The sequence below is a fragment of the Sus scrofa genome, chromosome 3 (assembly GCF_054392235.1).
Source record: "Sus scrofa isolate SSC_HxYL_T2T_F1_AM1 chromosome 3, Sscrofa_HxYL_maternal_Yorkshire_Landrace_v2.0, whole genome shotgun sequence".
Classification (NCBI taxonomy): domain Eukaryota; kingdom Metazoa; phylum Chordata; class Mammalia; order Artiodactyla; family Suidae; genus Sus; species Sus scrofa.
This window is the reverse complement of record NC_139385.1, coordinates 127,072,605-127,080,277: the sequence shown is the minus strand read 5'-3', so window position 1 is coordinate 127,080,277 and position 7,673 is coordinate 127,072,605.

Here is a 7,673-nt window from a genome sequence, read left to right as displayed (position 1 = left end):
ACAGCCAGAGCCACAGCAACACCAGATCTGAGCTGCATCTGCGACCTACACCACAGCTCACTTAACCCACTGAGCAAGGCCAGGGATGGAACCCACGTCCTCATGGATACTAGTCCAGTTAATTACTGCTGAGCCAAATGGGTACTCCCTATAAATTTTTAACATTAAATCAATCATCTTAGAAGTCCCAAGCCAATAATTTAAACTTTCAGTTAAAGAAGCTAAGCACAAAAAGAAGGAAATAAACGTAGCAGAAATCAGAAAAATGCAATAGAAAAAAGTAGGAAAAATTCATGAAAGCTAAAACTAGTTTTTTGAAAAGATGAATAAAAACAGACTGACTGAGCAAGGGTTAAAAAGAGAGAGAAGACATGAATTGCTGACATTAGGGAAAAAACAGGAGCTATCACTACGACATAACAGAGAGATTTGACTAACAAGGCATCTAAAGTCTCCAGCTCTGTACTTCCCCAAGCTTTAGATGCATTTACCTAAATGTCTGCTGGACCTGGATGTCGGCATGTCCAATACTGCGTTCACCTCAGATTTGCTACTCACTCTCTCCTGTTCATTTTCAATCACAGGTATTACTAACCTATCTGGTTACCCAGGCAGAAACCTGAAAGCAATCCCAGTCTCCTCCTTTATCCTCATCCCCAGAATGCAATCACTTAGTTCTAATGCTCTTACCTCCACATTTTCTAGAAACTTCCCTTCCTCAGCATCCCTATCACAACTCCTTTAGTTCAGGCCTGCAGCATCTTTCACCAGGAATATAATAAAGGTATATTGTAAAGTCCTTGTTAACCTCTAATACTATTTTTTCTTTACTTTTCTTTAGAATAGCGCAAACTAAAATTGTCCAAAGTTTCATGAACTTAATATGTTTTGCCTCTGTTTCCAAAATTTTGTTTTACTGTTCCCTCTGCCTAGAATATTCTCCAATTTTTTACTACATATATTCCTTCACTTTTTGAGATGCTGTTAAGATATATCCACCAGAAAAAACCTTTTATGAATTCCTAGGTGAGTTAAGTTTCTTTCCTCTATGCTCCAACAGCACCCCAGCTAAACCATTGTCATTGCACTTACCTAATTTAAGACATTTTTGTTCTTTAACTACATGATTGTCTATTGAATATTTATTTCCAAGTGCAGAGACTGTTTCACTTAGCTTTTTAACTCTCATGCCTAGCACATACCTGGCATATGACAGGTAGTCAACATATCTTGTTGAAAGAAAGTAGTTCTTTTCCATTTTGCACGTCTGCCAAATTAATATTTCAAAAGTTCCATTTTCAACATGCCATGGTGCTGTTCAGAAACATTCAAGGATTGTCACATGATGAAGTACAAATATCTTAAGCCTAGTCATCCATAACAAGACCCCAAACTACCTACACAGCTTTATCTTCCACTATATTTGCATAGTAGATATGATATATGTAAACATATATTAGATATATCATATATATATGATATATATGTGATTATCTTTAATTCTAAACAAGTCTACTCACAGTCATCCAAACTGATTTTTTGACCTCTAATTCTCAAAACCATTGCAATCCATAAAAACATTGGCCTAAACTCAATCCTATCTTAGCAACTCACTACCATGATGCTGTGTGATATTAAAATACTGTTGTCATGGATACATGGATAGAATGGTCACACTCCTACCTTCCTGATCTCCAGCAAACTAGTAGGGGAAAGGCCAAGACAACTTTTTGTTCAACTTATAATAAGATATCATGTATGTAAGAAAAACATTAAACTCTTTCCTGCTTTACTCACCCTCTTTTTCTCCAGTCCAGCCTTCTTTCATCTTTCTTGTCTTGAAGTTCATCAGGGACAAGAAGGAAAGGATTAGCTAATATGAGACTTCTTTCCCTGAGGCTATGCTTCTTCTGTTAATCAAAACACTAACCTGAAAAAGTTCTAGATAACCAGAATTTCAAAAATAAACAGAAATTCCACTAAGAAAATCAGGGTGTCTTATGATGTTTGGTGTGTGGACTTTCAGACCTGCCACATTAGCCATTAATGGTAGGACCGTTAGCCCAAACGGTCCTACGCAGACCAATCATTTCTGATTTTGGAACAAGATGTGCTGTCAGGAAACAGCTGGCATTCATAGAAGTCAAAGAAAGGAGACTGACTCCACCATCTCCAAGCACGTACTCTGAAGATAACTGTTGCTCCTGAAGGGGGGAAAGCCACCAGTGTAAAATATTCCAAAGAACGTTTTAATTCTTTGAGTTCTTACATCTAATATACTGGTCTAATGAAAGGAAAATGAGGTTAGGAGGGCAAAGGTGGGAACAAACAAAAGGCATGTATATGATTCATCAAAAATCTCAAAATGACTTGTAAAAATAATCTAAGAATGAAGGCATTCCTTCTAAGAGGCTTCTGTTGGGATAACAAATCAAAGCACAAATTTTCAGGGGCAGTTCTTAAAAGAACAGAGGATATTAATGTAGCCTACACTTACCCAACTTTGTATTCATTATTTCTTTTCTTTCTTTCTTTCTTTTTTGTCTTTTTAGGGCTGCACCCACAGCATATGGAGCTGCCCAGGCTAGGGGTCGAATCAGAGTTGTAGCTGCTGGCCTATGCCAGAGCCACAGCAACACCAGATCCAAGCCGTGTCTATGACATACACCACAGCTCATGGCAACACCGGATTTTAACCCACTGAGCGAGGCCAGGGATCGAACCTGCCTCCTCATGGATGCTAGTCAGATTCATTTCCGCTGAGCCACGACAGGAACTCCATATTCATTATTTCTAATCTATACAACTCAGTCAGGTGATCTGGCTGGACAGTTTCATAAGAGAACCCCAAATGCTATTTTTTTTCTTGTTGGGCTGATGTTATTTCCCAGAGAAGGCTCTGTTACACTCCTATCTGGAGAGACTTGTCTTGTGTTCTGCAAGCAGCTTTTTAGTCTCCCACTCTTAATATGAGCAGATAGCAAAGAATTACCAAACATCTCAAAAAAGGCTGTAATATTAAACAGGTGCAAAAAAAAAAAAAAAAAAAAAAGAGGAAAAGCAACTTAGAGGGAAGAGTCTACACAGGCAGAAGAAAAACTAAGAAAGAAAAAATAAATATTAATATTCCCAGAGAGATAAACTTATTTTGCCTCCATGAAATGAGAACAAAATGATACTTTTTAAAAATCAGGAGTTTCCATTGTAGCTCAGCGGTAACAAGCCCAACTAGTATTCATAAGGATGTGGGTCCGATCTGTGGCCTCGCTCAGTGGGTTAAGAATCCAGTGTTGCTGCCAGCTGAGGCTTAGGTCACAGACACGGCTCGGATCCTCCATTGCTGTGGCTGGGAAATTCCACACATCGCACATTCAGCCCTAAAGAGCAAAAAATTTAAAACAATTTTTTTAATTAAAAAAAAATGAGAATCAAGGGAATAAAGTAGCTTTTTTAAAAAGTAAATATAGAAATAAAAATTTGAGGAGTTCCTGTCATGGCTCAGCAGTAACGAATTAGAGTAGTATCCATGAGGATTGGGGTTTGATCCCTGGCCTTGCTCAGTGGGTTAACAATCTGACATTGCCATGAGCTGTGATGTAGGCTGCAGACATGGCTCAGATCTGGGCATTGCTGTAGTTGTGGGGTAGGCTGGCAGCTACAGCTCCAATTCGACCTCTAGCCTGGGAACTTCCATATGCCTTGGGTGCAACTCTAAAGACAAAAAAAAAAAAAAAAAAAAAAAAGGAAAATTTGAAAGGAAATAGCAATTTAGAGAACAGCCTAGGCACAGGCCAATATCTGAGTAACAGTAGTTCCAGAAATGGAGAACAAAGAAAACAAAAGTGAACATATTATAAGGAAATAACTCAGGAAAATTTCTTAGAACTGAAGGACATGAGTTTCCAGAGTAGAGAGGCCACAGATTCTAGCCCACAGATACCCACCCAGACATGTCTGTGAAAAGTGAAGATTCTAAAAGCCTTGGGAAAGGAAAGCAACATCAGGAAAATAGGTCAAGGATCAGAATAGCACTGGACTTCTGAATAGCAAAACAGGATATAAATGACAAGAAATGAAAGGTGGAGGATGGTAGAAAATGTCCTAAGAAAAACAGCTACACAAGAGCTTAGGAGACACCAGTGCATAACTGGAAAAGGTTAGAGTGCTCCGGGAGACATTTTCTCAAGAAGATGAAACACCAGCACCAGCACACCTTATATGTTTGAAGATACTAAAAATAGAGATGGGAGTTCCCGCTGTGACACAACAAGTTAATGATCCGGTTTGTCTCTGTGGAGCTGCAGATTCGGTCCCTGGGCTGGCACAGCAGGTTAAGGATCTGACGTTGCTGCAGCTGTGGTATAGGTCACAGCTCCAGCTTGGATTCGATCCCTGGCCTGGTAACTCTCATATGCCGTCAGGGTCGCCAAAAAGGAAAAAGAAAGAGTTGGACTGCTGGGGACAAATTTAGTGGTCAATGCACAGAAAGCTAGGCAGATAGCAATAAAGACTTATTAACCAAGAGCACAAGGAAGGGAAACAATGTGCTAAACATAAACAGCTCAGCTGTCAATAGCTTTTACATCATCACAATAATGGAAATACCAAATAACAATCTAATGAAAATTATAACCAGCTGGGAGGCTAAGAAAACAAGGTGTGTGGATTGCGTTGGAGACAGGTGTGGCTATTCTCTTCCAGGGTGGGAAATCCAAAAATAATGGCAAAAACTGGAAAATAAGAAAGCAGCTATATAAAATATTATTTATAAATACAGAGATACACATCAAAATAATTAGTTTCAGGTGTTGAAAACAATTGACTGGGGAGACAATTTCTTTTTGTGAGGAAAAGGGGAAATTATGGGATTGCTGGTTTTTATAACAAGTCTTCTAGAATTACTTTAGTCTTTAAAATATATACAGGCATTTCCAATTTAAAAATAAATTTTAAAGATGGAAAATAAGTCCATTTTTATATATTTTTAAAAACCCAAAACATTTTTATGGATACATACAAACATAAAGTTTGTGTAATTAAAGTAGAAAAGATTAAAAATTATTGAATACTTACTATGTCCTTGGTACTGTTCTAAGTGCTTTACATATGTTGACTCAAATACACACTCTTCACAATAACCATTGCGGGCTTCGTGCTGTCATTATCCCCCATCTTACACATGTACTGAGGTGCAGACAGGTGGAATAACTTGCAGAATGTCACACAGCCAAGAAGGGACATAACTAGAATTCAAACTTAGTCTGGCTTCAGGACCTATATTTCATTGCCTTCTCAAATAACACATTAAAAACACAGAAAGATATTCATCAAAGACAGGAGAGTGGCTCCCTCTAGGGAAGAAAGAAAAAGATGGGGACTGGGGAAGAGTGGAAAGGGAACTTAAACCTTATGTAGAATTTTTTTTCTTTAAAAACAGGAGGAGGAGTTCCTGTTGTGGCACAGTGGAAATGATCCAACTAGTATCCATGAGGATGCGGGTTCGATCCTTGGCCTTGCTCAGTGGGTCAGGATCGGGCATCACCGTGAGCTATGGTGTAGGTCACAGATGCGGCTCAGATCCCACGATGCTGTGGCTGCGGCTTAGGCGGACAGCTGTAGCCCTGATTCAACCCTAGCCTTGGAACTTCCATATGCCTCAGGTATGGCCCTAAAAAGCAAAATAATAATAAGGAAAACAATTATGACAGTTAACATTTAATTCATTTAATTCTGGATGGTGGGAACATGCATATTGTAGTATTCTCTGCAGTATTCTCTTTTATTTTGTCTTCTTATGTGATAATTAAATTTCTTTTCATGATAATTAAATGGTTATTTCTTAAAATAGTACCTAACACTCCGTTGTTTGCTATCAATACTACATACTTACTTCATCCAGGCATTGGCCACTACTAGATAACATCTTGTTTACTCTTTGCCCACTGAACTGTTAAGCCCAAGAGAACTAGGACCTTGCTGTCCTATCCTCAGCAATAACCCCAATGCCAACTGTATTTGGCAAGTGGCAGTTGATCAAATAAATTTGTTAAATAAATTTTGACCTGTGGTGACAGGGAACTGTTTGTACTTTCCCCTGCAGCTGTCATGCTATTTCACTTCTCAGTCTGTGCTTTTGTTGTTCCTTCTGCCTGGAAGGCCTTTCGTATCCAATGCCTCAGCTCAGGCATCAGCTTTCCCAGGAAGGCTTCTTTGCAACTGAGCTCCTCCTCTGTATGCCTAAATGCCTTATGCAGAACTCAACTGTAACCCATGCCATACTATACTGAAACGGTATGTCTGTGTGTCTGTCTACCCACACAGGGAGTCAAGCACAGTGATTAAGAGCATCAACTCTGGAGCCAGACTGCCTGCATTTGAATCCTGGCTATGTGACCTTGGGCAAATTACTTTATGTCTCAGTTTCCTGGCCTGTGAAATGAGGATAATAATAACACTTATCTCATAAGATTAAAAGAGTTTCTATTTGTATTTGTAAAAGCCCTTGGCACCTAGTAAATGTGATATAAGCATATTACAATTGTTGAAGACAGACACAATGTCTTGCCCATGTTTACATTCCCCTAAAGTGATGACTTTTACACTAGTCCAAACAAAAGGATTAGAGCCCAAGCTAAGTCAGCTGCAATAAAGACAGAGAAGAGGTGATGGGTATGAGACATGTTTAGAGGAGAAAAAAAGTCAACAGAATGTACAGCATGATTAGAATGAGGTATACCATAAAGAAGATTAAAATTTGGGACAGGATTTGGATATTTAATGGGTATGGTTTCTATTCACAAGATGGGGAATATAAGAAAAGCAAAAAAGGAGTTCTCGTCGTGGCGCAGTGGTTAACGAATCCGACTAGGAACCATGAGGTTGCGGGTTCGGTCCCTGCCCTTGCTCAGTGGGTCAACGATCCGGCGTTGCCGTGAGCTGTGGTGTAGGTTGCAGACGTGGCTCGGATCCTGTGTTGCTGTGGCTCTGGCGCAGGCCAGTGGCTACAGCTCCGATTAGACCCCTAGCCTGGGAACCTCCATATGCCACGGGAGTGGCCCAAAGAAATAGCAAAAAGGCAAAAAAAAAAAAAAGAAAAAAAAAGAAAAAAGGAAAAAGGAGAGTTCCAGGCAAATTTTTAAAAACAAAATGCTTCATTCAATGCTTAAAGAGAGGACAACACTTTAAAATAATCTGAATCCTGATCACCCTTTATTTCCAGCTCCTGCAACAGTGCCTGGCATATAGTAGGTACTTCCTATACTGTTGAATCTATGAAAAAGCAATTTAGATAAATTTCAGCTTTCTATGTCAATTAAACAAAAAAGAATTAAACATTTACTATGTGTCCAGCATGGTTTAAATTCCTACAAGAAATATACTTCTTCTGGATCCCCTTTCCCACATGAATAAATTACTAAGCTTTACATAACATTAATAATTTACTATGTCATGCAGTACAAAATACAGCTAAGCTCTGAGGAGGAATGATACAGTAAGGGAGATATATTGCTGTAGAATCTATGCCCAGTCCTGAAATATGAGCAAGATTTCAACAGGTGAAAATAAAGATACTCCAGGGTGACTGATATGAATAAAATGATATAATGCGAAGGGTCCCAAGAAACTAAGAAAAAGTTTTGGTAAAGTGGGGCTAGACTCTAGAAAAGCCAGAT